Raw genomic sequence first — 18,265 nt, 5'->3', positions numbered from 1 at the left:
CTGATCACCAGCCATGTAGAGAGCAGCAAATACCTCCAGGGATTCCTGGGCCATTAGTCGCAGTTTGAAAAGTTTGTTTCCTCTTTCAAGTGTATGAATGCGACTTAAAACCAATGTTCGCTCTTTCTTTTGTTTTAAGAGAAAGAGTCTGATTCCTTTTACTAAGGGTGGAAAGCAGGGAAGAAATTCTCCTAAGGCAAACAACACTAACAATTATTTTGAAGGTAACACTTTAAAAAAAAAGGGAAAAAGAAAAGGCAGCGCCCCAAAGTCGAGGGCCGGTTAGCTCAGTTGGTTAGAGCGTGGTGCTAATAACGCCAAGGTCGCAGGTTCGATCCCCGTACTGGCCAGTGACTTTTTTCCCACCTTGAAAAGGACGCTGTTCATCATCCTCAGAGGACGCTGTTCATCATCTTCAGAGAAACTAGCTTCCTAACCTGTTAAAAGTAGGGAGTAACTTACAGTGCTGTACTAGGTTCCCAATCCATCGCCCTCATTTTCCCTTAACCAACTCAGTTCCTGGCTTCCCAGAAGTTGAACAATTCCTCAGTCACAGTTCCTCCAAGAGCAATGCAGAGAGGGATGCAGGGGCAGAGATCCCAAGAATGGGAGCTTTGAGTAATGGAGAAAAAAAGTGGAAAATATTTCTGGCAACTTTTTGTGAAAAACATATTTGATTTTAAATTGTCTTTCCAAAGCAGTTTTGCAACCAACCTTTCTCAAAACATCAAGAGATACAAAGTAAAGAGAAGTTCTTAAAAGTTGTTCTTTCCACTCTCTGAAGATTCTTTGAGATTTCACTGAGAGGTGAGATGACCCTGTGAGGAAGCACCATGGAAGGGGAAGGACTGGTCCAGGAAACGTCCTCTCCCTACGTGTCTGTATCACTTTGAACAAGAAGCACAGAACACAGACTTTTTTTTTTTTAGGACAGGAGTCCAAACTGGATTCTTGTGATCAATAGATAGCCATTCATCTTGCATCATTGCTTCTCACTTGAAAGGACAGTTAAATATCACTGATACCTCTGACATTTGTGGATAGTCTTTCCCCCGCCTGGTCTATTTTCCCTGCCTGCATGCCATGATCAGTGTTCAGCTCAATGGAGAGTTCTCTCTGGAGTTTTCTCACAGCTCTCTCCTTTTTGCTACTCTGTCCTGCCAACTCCAGCTGTCTTGGTCTTCTGGACCATCCGCTCCTTCTCATCAACTCAGGGAGTTCACCAGCCTCTGCCTGGGTTCCCCTTCCCCGCATGGAGGCCTAGAAACTCTCTCAAGGCAGTAAGTTGGGGCCTCACCTAGTTCTCACCTCATTTTCCCCCAAGATGACTTCATTTGTTTCTTTCTTTCAGGGATTACTGTCTTCTTTTGTCTAATGTTTGATGTCTTAAAAATTGATGTATCATATATTTTGTCAGGTTTTGGTTCTTTCAGGCAGGAGGGTAAATCTGATCCCTGTTTATTCCATCTTGGCTGGAAACAAGTCTCCCCACTATTTGGAGGATGAAGAGGGGATTGTTAAGTCTTCTGCTGTTTCTGCGGTAGGTTGCAGGCATTCGGGAGCAGAGAGGGGCCCGTTGGTAAGTGCAGGGGCCTTTGAGTGTTTCCCTTTGCCTTTCTCGGAATCCTGGGGCCCCATGTTGCTTGTGGCACGCAGTCTGCACAGACACTGGACTGGGTCTCCAGGCTCCAACTGGGTCAACCTGTCTGGAGGGTCCAGGCTGCAAGCCTCAGCATGGTCAGATGGTCTTCTCCCTTGTTTTCTGTGTGCCAGGGCTGGTTATGGGGGAGAAGGGCGCTGGCAAGAGAGCAGTGCCTGGGACCAGGGGTCCTGAGAGGACAAAGCAACCAAAATGGGCATTCAGATCTCTGTTGGGCTGGCAGGCTGAAGGTGGGAATTTTCTGATGAGGGGATCTGAGACTTGGGTTATATGGGATCTGTGCACTTTTTCTTTGTCATCACCTTGCCCTTCTCCTGTGGGGAATGCTGGTTGTCCTCCTAGGAGGCCTGGCAGTGATTGCCACCTGACACTGCCTCAGAGGCTGTGAGTGGATGAATGTATGGGACCCACTTGCACCTGAGTCCACTGGAGTGACCCCGCTCACTCCCTGCCCACATCAGAGGGTACAGAGAAATGGGACGTGGCTGGACTTACTTGTGGACCTGATGGGTCTTGAAGGGAACAAGATGTTCACCAGTGATCTTTAAGTGAACTTTCCTGTAAAAGTCACATTCCATCTGTACTGGTGTTGCTGTTAGAAAGAGTGATTTGTGTACTGTTTGATTTTGAAATTCTCAGGAGAATAAGTGCATCCTAGTTGACTCTTTTTGGCAAAAATATATAGCTAATTACATTAGGCCTTATGGTATTTGCTATGAAAATTGATGATCTGGGTTGCTCTTTAATTGTATCCAGATAAGAAGTCTTATGTTCACCATTTCAAGTAGTTGATTTTCTAACTTTAAAGTGTATTTGGAGAACATTTAATGCACCATTTTTACTACATGCTCAGAGCACTTCCTTGTCTTATTTGAGAATCATTTCAGGTATCCAATTTTGTACATCAATCATGCACCTTTTTCAAAATAATAACAATGACTTTTTCGTTTTATTTACCTTTTTAGTTACTTTCTCTGTGTCACTAATTATATTTCATTTAACAGAAGTAACATGAAGATTCTTTTTAGAAATATATCTGTATAAGAATTATATCAGTGAAAATAAAGAAATCATATTCACTAAATCGCAACTGTTGGGTTGCAACTAATTTTCCCCAGTGAGAACTGAAGCCTGGAGTCGTCCTCAGGCCTGGTCACACAGGCCTCTCTCCCCTGCTCCTTCACCTCACCTCGTGCCTCTATCAACTCAAGCCTCCACCCACCCTGCCCTCTTCCAACCAGGAACAGAAGGGGAAGCCTCTTCCTGACCCACCCAGACCATTATATTCAGGCTGGAAACTCTCCAGGTCCTGCAGGCAGGGGCAGAATATGGGGTCTCCATTGCCGGGGAGGAGAAGGACCCCTAGGAGAGGCCTCCTAGTGGTTGAAGCCAGAGGGACATCTAAAAGGAGAACTCCAGGAGGTAGGCCTGGAGGATGACTGAGTGCTGACAGCAGGAATTTCAGACTCTGGAGAGGAGCCTGTCAGGGGAAAATTGTAAGGAAGGGAAGGACGCAGAGGGAAAGAAAACTCCTCTGACAACTTGTCTGAGCTCAGGTTTATAGATTTTTCTCCCCATACCTCTCATCAATGATTTTCTGTGGATGAATTTTTTCTTATATCCCATGAATTCACCTTGTGTCCCAGGGAGGGACTGGGGCTGAGGAGGGGGAGTTCTTTATGTTCCACACGTGCAAAGGCCAAGCCTGCATTTATATGGCATGAGAGAGATGATTCTTTAGACAAATGAGAGAATTGTGGTCTTATGCTCCACTCCCCCCTCCTCCCAAGAGTCAAGCAGAGGCTGCTGTCCTCCCTTCTGCTGCCTTCTCCAGAGGCCTGGGGGATTCTAAATGTGACTCAGAAAAGGCCTCCAGGCAGGGTTATGCACCTGCAGCCTCTCCAAACTTCAACCCACTCTACACCCTATACAGGGGTGCCTGGTGCAATTTCCCACAACCCAAGGAAGTAAAACATTGGCCCCAGGCCTCCCAAGCCTGTGAGCACAAAGGAACACCCCCCTAAAGTAATAAAGATGGGACCCAGGGGGCAACGGTAAGGGTAGGAGGACCTGGCAGCAGGCTGTCAGGGTCAGAGAGGTCCAGCCAGAGGTCCAGCAGGGAGACCTAGGAGCTGGGCACCTGTATGACGAATTAGGGGTTGGCCTTGGGGGGTCAGACAGCAGGTGGACGTTCTAGGGGCACAAGGCATGGGTATGTTCATGTGAAACTTCTCTACGAGGGGGACAACATAGGAACCACCTGAATGTCCAACAAATAAAGTCTAGTTAAATAAATTATGCTGCAGCATAGAATAAAATAACTAAGAAAAGGCAGACGTTTATGTATCGATGTTTGTAGTGTGTCCAGGACAAACAAGTTTAAAAATTATGTAACATTATGTTTATTGGGCTTTATTTATGTATGAATATAGCTATAGGTGTGTAAATAAAGTTTTGTTCCATAGGCTTAGAGCAAGGTAAAGAATATAACCCAACCTGTTAATAAAATGGTTATCTCTGTGTGGTACTGGAGTGGGTTTGGAGGGAGTTCATTCAATTTTCCTTTATTGTTTTGTATCTTCTACAAAGATTATAGACTATAAGAAACCATTAATATGTTTACTATTTTAAAGAAAGTGAATTTTTAAAAGATCAGTGAATGAAGGATTTGCGTTTGGAGGTGGAGGCTGAGATGTGGGAGGAGGCGGCTGGAAGAGCTCAGAGTGTCCATGGGTGAATTGTGAACAGGGGTGCGGACCTCAAACTCAGGCCACAGTTCAGATGTGGGGCAGGAAGAGAGGGCAGAGCATGAAAGTATGTGTAGATGGCGACTTCCAGCCTTTTTGTATGCATAACTGGAATGATCATGGTGGTGTCGATATAGAGGCCACCTTGGGGGTTAGCCAGGGAGCATCAAACACCTCAGTTTCAGGGGCTGCTTGTAATGTGACCTATCACTTGCTGTGAGCCCCTGAGCAAGTCTAAAAACTGTAAGTCACAGTTTTCTCATTTTTAAAATATATGTGTATCACAGGTCTCTGGTGTGTAATTATTTATTACCTAAGTGAACAAAGCACTCAAGAAATTCTGGCAATTATTAATGTTTTTTTTTCCCCAAAAGACTGACAGGAGGCAATCTGAGGCAGCTTAACTCTCCTCTCCACCCTTCCACAAAACCTGGCCTCCATCAGTGTCTGTCAGTTCAGATCCTAGACCTGGGCTCGTGTTGGCTCTGAGAAAGTGGCCTCGCTTCTGAGCTTGGTCATACTGACTCCTGAGTGTCCTGGCCTCTGTCTCTGCGGAGGAGGAGGACCGGCTGCCCCAGAGCTAAGGGGGAAAGACAATCTAAGGCGGTCGTGACGGGAATCGAGCTGGAGGTCACCACCTTGTTCCTCTCAACACATTGTTAGCCAAGTCATTGGGTTTGCAGTGTAAAGACATCCCATTCTGGGCATTTACGGTTAAATGTGTAAAGAGGGGGTTCTTAAATCTTCATGCTTTTCCTTCCGTTTAAGAAATATTATTGATATTGTTGACACTTTTAACAGAAATGAAGACAAAAGTAATTCTGGGAGCTTAGACGTAGGAGTACTTATTTCCAACAATACTTCTTAAAGCCGAGCGAGGGAGACCACGTCACATAACGATGGTTAGCTCTTAGTGATATTAGTTCACTCTGGAACCAGACTACCTGGTTTGGATCCCCAGCTCTGACATTTCCTAGCTCCAGGCAATGTTTCTTCATGTATAAGATGTATAAAATGTATATGATGATGATGATAATGGTGAGGGTGATGTTTACCACATGGGATTTTGTAGAATTCAATGAGAATTAAGCTGAAAGCTTCTAAAGGGTACCTGGCTCTGTCTGCGCTTTACCCTCAGTGCTCCAAGGGGGCGCGCAGTCCTCCAATTCTGGCCTCAGGTGCTGAAAATCAGAAGACTTCAAATTCCACTGGTCCGTTCTCATTGAGCGCAAATGGAACCCAGTAAACTTCTTGGAGGACAGCTCTGTACTCTTGTACCACCAAAGAAATTGCTCAAAATTCCTCATTCAGCTTGTGCTGAGAATCATCGCGCTCCGAGCCAGTTAAAGGCCAGCAGGAGGAGTTTAAGAAGATGCTGCAACAGGATGCTCGCCGACACTCATCACAGAACAGAAATTCGTTTTGTGGATTTTCACAGTGTGGTCTCCTGTGTGTGTGCGAGAAAGTGATGTGCGAGGCGGAGCGGGAATTTTCTCTGAGTCCCTTTGGGAGTCTCCCCGGCTCCTCTTTCCGGCTGGTGAGAGCTGAGTAAGAGGACGGTGGGGTGTCCTCTGTCCTCGCTTCCTCTTCGCCCCCGGAGTTGCGCTCCCAGGGCTTCTGGGATCCTCCTCCAGCCTCTCGTCCAAGCACGTTTATTTCAGTTTTCTCTAATGCCAACGTCTCTCCTCTGACTTCGGTAACATCTTTCCGTAACGCGTCCGCAAAAGTGCCACATAGATAACACACTAGTTAAAGATGATTTTTGAGAAAGATGATAAGACCTGATAACGAAGCAGAGTGAAGGACCTCAGGCCTCTGCCTCAGGTTCCTCACCTGTAAAACAGCGTAATGGTCCCCATCTCACAGGGTGGTTCTGAGACTTAGATGAGGTGACAATAAAAAACACCTGTCACAATAAAACCTGAAACACCATAAGGATGCAGTCTCCTTCAAGGACTTCACTTGTTTTCCAGTGTAGAAATAGGGACCCACGGGAACAAGTTTCCAGAACCACTTGGGAGGTAAGGAGGGGGTGGAAGGGTGATTCCTGACACTTGGAAGTCAATGTTCTTCATTAAGACTCTGGTGTAAAAGGTGTTGGGTGTGGCATGTAAGAGATAACCGTCCAGCACTTCATTTTAGAGGAGGAAAAGCAGAATGGTGCAGATCACTCTCCAACATAGTGATTTTTTGGCTATATACCTAAAAGTGGAATAGCTGGATCATATGGTAGTTCCTTTTTTAATTTTTTGAGGACCTCTATACTGTTTTCCTTAATGGCTCTACCAATTTACAATCCCACCAACAGTGCACAAGGGTTCCCTTTTCTTCACATCCTCGCCAGCATTTCTCTCTTGTCTTTTTCATGATAGCCTTTCAAAGAGGCATGGGGTGATTTGTACTTCCCTAATGATTAGTGATGTTAAGAACCTTTACGTATACCCATTGGCCACTTGAATATCTTTTTTGGAAAAATGTCTATTGAGGTCCTTTGCCCTTTTTAAAAAATTAGATTATTTGTTTTTCTGTTACTGAGTTGTATGAGTTCTTTATATATTTTGGATATTAACCCCTTATCAGATATACGATTTGCAAATATTTTCTCCCATTCTGTAGGTTGCCATTTCATTTTGTCGATCATTTCTTTTACTGTGCAGCAGATTTTTAGTTTGATGTAGTCCCACTTCTTTATTTTTTGCTGGTCTCATATCCAAAAAATTGTAACCAAGGCCCATGTCAAGGAGCTTTTTTCTGTTTTCTTTCAGGAGGTTAATGGTTTCAGGCCTTACATTTACATCTTTAATCCACTTTGAGCTAATTTTTTGTGAGTGGAGTAGGACAGGGACCTAGTTTCATTTTTTTACATGTGAATATTCAATTTTCCTAGCACAATTTATTGAAGAGATTGTCTTTGTATGATTTTATTTTTATGAAATGTCCACAAAGGGCAAATCTATAGAGACAGAAAGTAGATTACTTCATGGATTGGAAGACTTAATATTGTGAAGATGTCAATACTCTCCAAAGTATGGACAGATTCAATGCAATCCCTATTGAAATTACAATGATTTTTGTTTTTGCAGAAATGGAAAAGCTGATCCTGAAATTCATATGGAATTGCAAGAGATTTCAAATAGCCAAAAACATCTTCAAAAAGAATGAAGTGGAAAGACTTATACTTCTCAATTTCCAAACTTACTATAAAGCTACAGTAATCAAAACAATGTTGTATGACATAAGGGCAGATATATAGACCAACGGAATAGAACTGAGAGTTCAAAAATGGATTCATATGTCTATGGCCAAATGATTTTCAACAATGGTGTCAAGACCATTCAATGGGGAAAGAATAGTCTCTTCAACAAATGGTGCTGAGACAGCTGGATATCTACATGCAAACATGTTGGGAAAGGCAGTCTATGTGCATAGTCTTTTTGACCCTTGCTCAGCCACATAAGAATGGGGCTTGGGCCTAGAACAGTTCCGTACCAGGAGAGAAAGAGCCCACACATCCTGTGCTGGGGTTATCACCTTGTGTGGGAATATCTTTTCCTGTTTCAGGTGCAACGTGTATTCCTTTGTTCTGCTTAAGCATGTACATCAGTGGTTCTCAGGCATGGCCCTAGCTTTCAGTATTTCAGAGTCCTTCTACTGCAGCATGAGAGGGGTGCGCATAGGCCAATTGCCCTGTGTTGGCTGCTGGGGGCACCTGCTAGCCGTGGGAGACTGATGTAGACTATTAGATCTGATCTTGCTCTGTCCCTTCTCTGAGAGTATAAGCATTATTCCATGCAGTGCTTGACTGTGTTGTGTTTTCCTTGGTGACACCAATATCAAGATGCAGAGGGCAGATGTGTTTGGACTTCTACTCTTGGTGGCTGGCATCGTGATGATCTTTGCTATCCTCCATGTAGTTAGAGTGTTCCCTTGACATTGGTAACTGGTTCATGTTGTTCTGCTCAACAAAAGAATCAAGTTGGACCCCTCCTTCACACCATATACAAAAATTAACTCAAAATGTGCCAGCAATCTAAAAATAAGAGCTACAGCCAAAAATTCTTCAAGAAAACAAAGGAGTAAATGTTCATGACCTTGGATTTGGCAATGGATTCTTAGATATGATACCAAAGCAAAGCATAATTGACAAAAGAACAAGTAGATAAATTGGACTCCATCAAAATTAAAACATTTTGAGCACCAAAGTGCTGAAATAAAGTGAAAAAAAAAAACACAGCCTACAGAGTAGGAAAAAAATCTGAAATCATACATCTGATAAGTCTAATATCCAGAATATATAAAGAAGTTTTACAACTCAATAACAAGAGGAACAACCCAATTAAAAATGGGCAAAGACTTCAATAGACATTTCTCCAAACAAGGTATACAAATGGCTGACTAATACGTGAAAAGATGCTCAAAATCATTAGTAACTAGGAAATGAAAATCACAACAACTGTGGTATCACTTCACACCCACTAGGATCGCTATAGTAATAATTTTTAAGAAATATAAAACAACAAGTGTTGGAGAGGCTATGGAGAAACTTGCACCCTCAAACATTGCTCCTGGGAGTGTAAAATGGCACAGCTGCTGTGGAAAATAGTTTGGCAGTCCCTCAAAATGTTAAACATTGAATTACCATGTGACCGTGCAATTCTACCCTTAGGTATATAAGCAAAAGAACTGAAAATGGGTATTTAAAGAAATACATGTACACATATGTTTACAGCAGCATTATCCACAGTAGTCAAAGGGTGAAATAAGCCTAAGTGCCCATGGATGGATGGATGGATAAACAAATTCTGGTATACCTATAATGGAATATTATTCAGCTATAGTAGTACATACTACAATGTGGATGAATCTTCAAAACATTATGCTAAGTGAAAGAAGTCAGACACAAGAGATCACATATTGCATGATTCCATTTGTATGAAATATCCAGAATAGATAAATTCATAGAGATGGAATGCAGACTGGGGTTTGCCAAGGGCATAGGGGAGGGGGAAAGAGGGAGAAACTATTTAATGAGTAAAGAGATTTACTTTGGAGTGCTGGGAATGTCGTGTAACTAGATACAGGTCGTGGTTTCACAGCATTGTAAATGTATTAAATGCCACTAAAGTGTTCACTTTAAAGTGGTTATAAAATTAGAAAACAAACAAACAGAACAGGCATAATTTTTGGAGAAACGGAGATCTCGTAGAAACTTTGGTTTGTTACATGTTGTATTTCTTGTGGTATTTGTTACTCATAATTTTGTTAAGTGTGGGCACACAGGTATTATCAGGAATAACTTAACAAAAATTAATACCACACTTCTTTTTTTAAAAAAAGTAAATTAGTGTTGCCTGGGGCTGAAATGGGAATCTGGATTGACTGCAACTGGGCATGAAAATCTTTTGGGAGGTGACTGGAAATGTTCTAAAACTGGATTGTGATGATAATTGTACAACTCTATAAATTTACTAAAGATCATTGAATTGTACACTTAAAAACGGGTGAATTTTATGGTATGTAAATTATACCTCAATAATGCTGATTAGAAAAAGTATAAATCAAGATTATGAAAGCACACAAAAAAAGCTGTAATTAACGTGATGCCAGATCACTGACAAAGTGATACTTTATGGCATCCTAGGAACCAGTTGAGAAAATATCGGTTGTAAGAAAAATGTATTTCAGGCACAGGGAGACACTTTAGCACGTCCACACCTTGCATAGGTATTGCTCCATTTCACACTCATCTATCCCGAGGCAGTAGACAACACTACACACTATTGTAGTTTCAACAGTGGCATATGAATTCAAGCGGCCCTTTAAAATCAGTCTTGTGGCAAACAACTGTTCTTTGAAATTGTCCACAAAGGCAGCAATCATACCATTTGCCCATTAAGGAAGCATGGAGTAGTTCAAGAAGTGCTCTGAGAAAAATTGTGACCATTAACATTATAAGTCCAAAGATACAATTTCAAAATCAGTGCTTTAGGCTATCATTTCTTAAGTCAGTAAAGAAAAGAGATGAAAAAGTGGATATTTTTACTGTCTTTTTATAATTATCTACTTAATGACCTTTACTGATATTTCTTCATATGGATTTGAATTACCATCTGATGTCACTTCCTTTCAGCCTGAAGTACTTCCTTTATTTCTCATAAGACATGTATGCTACTAGCAAATTATCTCAGTCTTTGCTCATCAGAGAGTACCTTCATTTTTGAAAGATTGTTTTGCTGGATATAGAATTCTTTGTTGATAGTTTTCTTTTTTTCCTGCAGCATTTTAAATACGTCATTCCTCTGTCTCCTGATCTCCATTGTCTCAGATAATAAGTCAGCTATTTTTTCTTATGGTATTTCCCTGGTCTATGACGAGCCATTTTTTTGTTCCTTTTTTCGTGATTTTGTCTTTAGATTACCACACTGAGAGTTTGAAGTATCTAAGTGTCTATCTTTGTGTTTATCCTTCCTGGAGTTTGTTGAGCTTCTTGGATGTGTAGCTTGATGTGTTTAATTAAATGTGGGAAGTTTTTGGTCATTATTTACAATATTTTTTCTGCTTTTTTCTTTTTCTCCTTGTGGTAGTATAGTTATTGGTGTCTCACAGATCTCTGAGGCTCTGTTCTTTTTTCTTCATTCTGATTTCTTTCTGTTCTCCACGTTGATAACCTCTATTGATGCATCTTCAAGTACATTGGTTCCTTCTTTTGACAGCTCACATCTACTGTTGCATCCCTCTAGTGAAGTTTTTCTTTCTGGCATTGAATTTTTTTCTTTCCAGCATTGTACTTTTCCACTCCAGATTTTTTGCTTGTGTTTTCAAAAAATAATTTCTATTCCTTTATTGGAACTCTCCATTTTATGAGTCACTGTCTGCATACTTCCTTTAATTCTTTAATACGATTTCCTTTAATTGTTTCAAAATACTTGTAATAGTTGCTTTGAAGTCTTTGTCTTCTAGGTTCAATATCTAATTCCCCTCAAAAAGAGTTTCTATTGTCTTCTTTTTCCCATGTGTATGGGTTACACTTTCCTGTTTCATTGCATGTCTCATAAAATATTAGATATTTTAGACAATATATTGTGTCTCCTCTGTGTCTGTGCACAGACTCAGTCAGCCAGGAATGTGTGGGTGAGTTGAGTTCACATCCAACTCTGTGGCACATGCACACATCTTCAGGTCAATGTGGAGATCTTAGCAAGCCCCCAATAGCTGTTTCACCTCCCTATTCATAGCCACTTAGTCCTCTGACCTGTTGTTTGCTCCAAACTTATTCAAAACTGAATGCTGGGGGAATCACTGGCCCTCCTTTTTTTTTTTTTTTTTTTTTGCCATCGAGATCGCTACTTTAACGAGCAATGTTCTGATCAAGCGAGCACTCTCTAGTAGCAACAGCAAAGTTGCTATCAGGGAGCAGTCCTGGGCAAGAGCCTACCATAGACTTGCACTGTTTTTTCCTAAAGTTCAATTGTTTTCATGAAAAAAATCCTCTCAGTTTGCTCTATGCCTTTGCACGTGCTGAAATGGAGGACTGCAGCAAGTGCCCAGTGAGGCTAGGAGAGGTCAGATGCCCTTCTACTCTGTGTCATTCATATTTATAGCTCTGTACCTTATATACACTAATTCCCTTGTCAACTAATTTCTTATGTGATAATAGACTTTTTTTTTGGCCCCATTTCAAGTGATGTGCATCACTGTTCTTTCTCCTCTACAATGTTTGCCCAGAGTAGCTAGAAGTAAGCTACATTTTCATGTTTTCAATTGAAAATTTTCCATGCCATGGCAGATCCCCACAAAGGTACTCAACAGTAAGACTTTCCACCACAAATCAGAAACGTTTTGTTATGTCATCAAAATCCTTTTCACACCAATGAGTATAAACTTGTAGTTCATGTAGTAAGTTTCTTTTGCTGTTAATGTGGATAATTCAATTAATATATTTCCTAGTGTTACTGAGATTTTGGTTGTATCTCTCCACTGACTACATAGGTCCAAACTCAAAAGTGTTTCAATTCTGATTTCCAAAGGCATAGATGGGGATGGCTTTCATATACCCTGGCTACTTATTAGCCATGTGACCGTGATGAGCTGACTTAAACATTAAGTAGTACCTACCCCTCAGGAGTGTGGGTACTACAAAGTAGTGAACATGACAGGTGGTGGATATCTTTTCACTTTTCCGGGAGTGAGTTCTGGTGGTCTAACGGTTTCAGTAATCAGACCAGGGTAGTCTCACTCTTGGGGCACAGGAAGGCCTTGTAAGAGGTGTAAGAGCCCAGGTTGCCTCAGGCTATCAATTTTATAATCATCAATCGCCATGTGGATTTTATCTAAAACTGATCTGAGAACACTCCTGAAGTCAAGGCGTGCAGTTCTCAATGGCTGTTTCTTACATTGCAAAGGAGACATGTTCCTCCTACTCTTCCCAAATCTGACCAAGTTTCATTGCCTCAAAGGGCAACAAGCTCGAGTAACTATCCTTTGGCAAGTCAGGAAGTTTTCAATTATTAACTTTTAATAAATTAGGTGAGAATCTAGTCAAGTTATCAAATGTAATAAAATGTGAAAAATAATTATTGATGGTGGATTACTATGTGATCTTTTTGTGAAAATAACTCAGAGAATGTTAAATATTTTGTGATACATTTGCATAACAATGCAAAACCTGGTCTACTTTCATTTTATTTGTATATTAAAATACGTCTCCTCAGTAGTTATAAACTAGGCATAAAATTAATGTGTAAACATGATTTATCCTGGCAATATGTACATTTTTTCATGATTGTATGAATTATTTTTAAAAGTACAGTTACATGATTTAGATAATGGTTTAGCTATTTTTACTTTAATTTTACTGATTGGTTTTCAAATTCATAGTATTTCTGTTATGATTAATTGTGTATAGGTAGCAATTTTTGATAATTCCCACAGGGAAGAATCATAAAAATTAGAGCCTTATGCCCTCCCCTTAAATAATTGTGATGTGCATATATATTTTTCATTGCAGGAAAGTAGGATTTGGGAAGCTTAAAATAACTTCAAGCATAAAATTATTTTATATTTTGATATATATTTGTGAGAAAGTGAAGTTCAAGTAGAAAACAATGTCATAAGATTAAAGACTGTAAAAGAAGTGACTTGTTCGTGCATTATGCAATCATGCATAAATAATGATTGTATCACATGATGCAGAATTTATCTTCAATATATTCGAGTGATGCAACAGTTTCATTTTTAAATTGTTAATAATTATAACATAAAGAAAAGCAACGGCTTAATCTTATGATAAAAATCAGTTAGTTGTCAAAAAATGTTCCAGGGGTACAAAGTTCTAAAATTTGGGGGAGGGGTATAGGTAACAAAATTTTGAGGGCTAAAGGCTCAACTTCGAAAAGGATAAAACGTCTGAGCTCTGTTTAATTCTTCAGCGTTTATTTATATCTTGTTTTTACTGGAAACAGCCTCCAAACCCAATGTTAAGAGGCGCCACTCAGACCAAATATTCCAGCACATCCTTCCCTCCAGTGCGTGGAGGTCGGCGTAGCTTTTGGGGCTTCTCACAGCAGGGGCCCGGTGGCCAGCTGAGTGTCACTCTTTTAGCCTTCAGAATCGAAATCCGAGAAACTTGAAAGCGGCCCGAAAATCTAGAGCGCCTGCGGGTGCCATTGTCACTCCACAAACGGTTGGGATCCCTCTTTCCGCTCGAAATGGCGTTGGCCTGCGTGGGCACCAAACTCTGAGCGGGACGCTGAGTTGCTGGGAAATCGTCCAGGACCAAGAGCTGCCTGTCCAGGATCTCTGCGAGGGCTCTGGAGCTCAGACTTGTCTCCTCCAACACACACACACACACACACACACACACACACACACACACATGCATCTGCTAAACCTGGGTTGCATTGCCGTCCTTGTGTGTTTCGTGTGTAAAAAGAATTTCGAGCCAAGCTTGTTGAACTTGAGAACCTTGGGCTGCGGGAGGCTCCTGGAGGGAGACCAGGAGCCCCAGGCGCGGCCGGATATGAAGACACGCGGAAGAAGCCTGGGTGAGAACGCAGACCTTGGAATTCTTCCTGGTGCCAGAGCGACGGGATCTGGGACGGAAAGACGTTTTTGGGCCACGGAGATCTCCGAGCTGTTATTGAAGCCGTTATTTCTCTACTATCTCGCACCCCACCACTACAGTCCACTTCTGAGGAGGTGAATTGATTTCTGTTGAAAATAGCTTTCTGGAAAGAAGAAAAGATGGAAACTCCTGATGACATTTGACTGACACCCGGAGTATCTTCGCGCTCTATTTCAAGACCAGATCACTAGCAGAAATGGCCTTTCCCCCATTCGCTGAATTACTTCACTGAACACATCCGCTGTGCCGGCACCCGGGTGCCAGAGGAATGAAGACAGCACAGTCCTCGCCCTCAAGGAGAAGAAAGAGAAAACACGAGCGGGTAATGACAGTAAAATGACAAAGGGAAGCAGCAGACATTCACACTGCCGGGCGTTGTCAGGGGAGCACAGAGAGGGAGCATCTCCCCAATCCTTAGGAACCCAGAGCAGCCCCAGATTTCCCTCCTTCCGGGATGGAGAGGAATCCCCCTGCCGGGGAACCGAGACCAAATCCACCAGCCATTCCGGCTGGAGGGTCAATTGCAGAATCCGCCCATTCGAAAGTGAAGCTCGGGATGCCCAGCTTCTCCTTCCAGATTCTTCCCGGGGTGGGAAGAAGGAAGCCTCTGTTGTGAACGTTTCTCTGTTTTTATTTGGGGCGGAATCGACGAGTTTGAAAGTCTAGTTTTCCACCAGAGAGACCAAGTTCGTTTCTACCTGAGGCCGAGTTTTCGTCTTGTCTTTTTTCTTTTCGTGGGAGTGCAGAAAGGGGGAATGGAGGAAATGAAGAGAGACTTGAAGAAACCACGTTACTTGCTCTTGGTTAAAAGAAGTAAACAAAAAAGTCTCTTTTGGAAAGGGGGAAGAAAGATTTCCTTTAATTTTAAACAAACACAAGGATGTTAAGGAAACTTCTTAGTCCTTTAGGTAAAAATAAAAAACTCCCGGCTGGCCAGTTAGCTCAGTTGGTTAGAGCGTGGTGCTAATAACGCCAAGGACGCTGATTCGATCCCCGTACAGACCACGAGGAGTTGTGTGTTATTCCTTAGTTAAACTTAATTTTGCTGTAGTCACCTCACATATTGGAAACAGCCTCGGCAACATAATTGGCATTAAATGTTGACTTCATTTAGTAATTCTCAGCAGTGACACCTACCTTCTTCGTCCCCCTCTTCAAAGGGAGGAAGGGAGAAAAAAAAAAAGAACTTGTTGAAAAAGTGACATAAAACCTACAGACAGAAATTTTAGTATAGAAAATGAGGGTAGGAGAGTAGCGGTGGCACTGGAGGTGAGACGTGTGTCTGATGGTTGCTGACCCTCTGAGATCCAGGATTTCCTTGTCCCTTTCGCAGAGACCAGTCCACCGACTATCCGTGTGGCCGTTAAGAGCTTCATCTACCTGGTTGTCTCCTCGTCCTTTGCGCCGGTTTTTCAAAAGTGTTCAAGTCGCTGTTGCTTACTGTTAAAATAATCAGAATCGGCCACATGGAGTATTTTCCTTTCTCTTCCTTTTCTTTTCTTTTTTCTTTGTGAATTATCGTTGACTTTTACCAGAATTTCTGTCCATGAGGACAGATTATTTTCTTTCTTCTGCACCTCCAGGCCCAAGAACAGTTCTCACCCGAAGGTAGGCATTCGGGAAATATTTGTAGAGTGACTGTAGGAAGCCTCACCATCAGTGTGTTTTCAAACGCTGGGATTTTGTTTGCCGAATCTGATTGATAGACTTATATAAAGGAACCAAAGCCAACCAAAGTCACCGTTTATGACAAAACATCATGATTGTAGAGGCCACATTGCTGTATAGAATACTCAAGAATTTCAGAAACAAAATTAATGACAAATATAATCCCAGCAAAAATGAAATTTAGACACTTTAGATTTGACAAAGGGGCATTTTCAAAGGATGAGGAAACCACTGGTCAATACTTGAGATACAAAGTCAAAGCTCATTTAAGGAGAGAGCTGTGTTGGTAAAGTTCAGACCCTCTGAGAGAGCCAATGGATGATGTTTTGGCGGAGAAGGGGGCTTAGGGAAGGGAGGACTTTCAGAGGGTAAGTGGGTTGACATAATCTGTGGAAGCCTGGTTATTTGGGAGAGAGTGCTGTTGTTTGGTTGGCACTCAAAGGTGTGTTTATTGAAGTAGAGGCCATCCCTGACTGGCTGACTTTCAGAAGGAAAGGGTTGGCAGTGATTGGTTGTCACTGCAGAAGTATCTTCACAGAATGGTTTTATCATTGAGAGACTGAACTGGTTTAAAATTGGTTCTGGTGGCTACTTGTTAACATGGCTACGGAACAATCAGTCTTTTCTAAGTTTGTGATTAGTTTATGTTCTCAATATTTTATTTTGACCTAAAAGCAAAATCACATTATTTATTTATTTACTTAAATGTTCAAGTAATGTATAATAAAAACACCAGTTTTATCTCTCAGTCTCTCAATCCATCTTAGACACATTTAACTTCCAGTTCAGTGATGGGATGAATAAGCGGAGACGGAGTTAAGGACAGGGTGAGGGTCGGGTGAGGCTTAGGGACATTGTAACTGGCAGGATGGGTCATGATCATGGCATGGATAACGATGGGGTTAAGGTAAGAAACCGGAATATGTGGAGGATTACAAAGTAATAATGACTTTTTAACAGGAGAAAAAAACAATTTTAATTACTTATATATGCATAGGAGTTTCATAGATGATTGAGACATATACCATCCTGGGATACACAAAGGAATAGGGATTTGGGGCTTCTGAGTGGGGGTAGGCAGATTTTGGGAAGGTGAGGGAGAAAAATATATGGTAAATAAAGATTGCCTTGTTGTGCAGATAAGAGTCTCTCAGGTGATAAGAGTTGTCTCTGAGAATAGTTATCTTCTTGATATACATACCTTTCTTAAGGGAAGTTTCCTTTATCTATTCCAATCAAATTCCAATCAAATTCCAATAAAAATTTCCTTTACAAAAGGAAATTTCTACTACATGTAGGCAACTAAAAGGGAGATAAAGAGCTTTTTCTGCCTCTGCTAGTTCTCCATTGTCTTTAGCTAAAAATAATCCATATGCCAAAGCAGCATGTTTTGGGGTGGAATGTTCTAACTTCTTCAATATTTAAATAGTTTCAAAAAGATGATTTTTATTTTGTCCTTTGTGCATCAGCTCAGTCGGAAATAATTAGCTACTTGTGGTGCATTTATTGCCTTAATGATCCCAATTCTTCTCCGTTCCTTTCATCCATGCTGTTTTTCATATGACTTTGTAGTTGCCTTCCCACTCTGTCTTGGCTGAGCACTGAGACTTGTTTTTGGCCAATGGGATATTAGCAAACTTGACAAAGAAGATTCTTGAATAAGCCCTTTGCTCTTTGTGCTGGCTTTTCTGGTAGTTGTTTAGCTTTTTAAAATAGGCTTTATTTTTTAGAGCAGTTTTAGATTTACAGCAAAATTGAATGGAACATTCTCACATACCTGCTCCCCGCACACATTCTCTTCCACTATCAACATCCTAAATCAGGAATGGTAGATTTGTTAAAACTGATGAACCTACTTTGACACATCATTATCAACCAAAGTCCATAGTTTACATTAGGGTTCACTCTTGGTGTTGTACATTCTATAGGTTTTGATGAATATATAATGCCATATGTCTACCATTGTAGTATCATACAGAATAGTTTCACTGCCCTAAAAATCCTCTGCACTCTGCCTATTTATCCCTCCTTGCCTTCTAACCCCTGGCAACCACTGATCTTTTACTA

General features: G+C 41.3%; 1 non-coding gene across 1 annotated transcript; it reads left to right on the top strand.

The window, feature by feature from the left end:
* Positions 1 to 276: 276 nt before the first annotated feature.
* On the top strand, positions 277 to 350 carry TRNAI-AAU (transfer RNA isoleucine (anticodon AAU)). Its single transcript has one exon. It is a non-coding gene; the product is annotated as a tRNA-Ile (tRNA).
* The last annotated feature ends 17,915 nt before the right edge of the window (positions 351 to 18,265 follow it).

Source organism: Ceratotherium simum, chromosome 13, assembly GCF_057802395.1.
Source record: "Ceratotherium simum simum isolate JZ-2026a chromosome 13, ASM5780239v1, whole genome shotgun sequence".
NCBI classification, from domain to species: domain Eukaryota; kingdom Metazoa; phylum Chordata; class Mammalia; order Perissodactyla; family Rhinocerotidae; genus Ceratotherium; species Ceratotherium simum.
The sequence above is the reverse complement of the archived record's forward strand: the minus strand, read 5'-3'. Positions and strand labels throughout refer to the sequence as shown.